Genomic DNA, 601 nt, shown 5'->3' on the forward strand with positions numbered 1-601 from the left:
GCTATTGAAATGCATAATCTGACCGCTGAACGCATTTTCAACAAAGACGAAGCTTCCTTTTCGTTGCGGAAGAAGATCATTTAAAAAGATTAATTGTTTTAATTTTCAAAATCAAATTATTTTAACAAATGGAGCTATATCTTCTGAAGTTAGAAGGACAATTTTTAGACAGGAGTGTCATTGCGCTGAAGGGTTCTCGAAATGTCTAGGCGAAGTGCGTAGCGGCGAACTTTCACCTCTCCATTGTTGCTTTTGGCAGTGCAAGTGGTCTTCTGTTGCCTTTATTATCATTGCTGCCTGGCAAGACAGCCAGCTCTGAGTGCTCCGTAAAGTCAGCCACCATCTCGACATCGCCCAAGGGAATCGGGAACGAGGATTTATTCCATGAATGGATAAAATATTCTTCCAATGCCGTGAATTCCAAAAAACCCGAGTGGATGAAAATCAAATTTTATGAATCCATGGCATATGGTCAATTGCGCGTTCGATGAGGGATCCCCTCGACCGAGGGCCGTGAGACGCTCGTAGCGTGCGCTCGTGCGTGCGTGGTGACGACAGACCGACTAGTATATTCCTACATAGCACACAAAACCGTCGCAGA

Source organism: Aphanomyces invadans, assembly GCF_000520115.1.
Source record: "Aphanomyces invadans strain NJM9701 unplaced genomic scaffold supercont1.309, whole genome shotgun sequence".
Classification (NCBI taxonomy): domain Eukaryota; phylum Oomycota; class Saprolegniomycetes; order Saprolegniales; family Verrucalvaceae; genus Aphanomyces; species Aphanomyces invadans.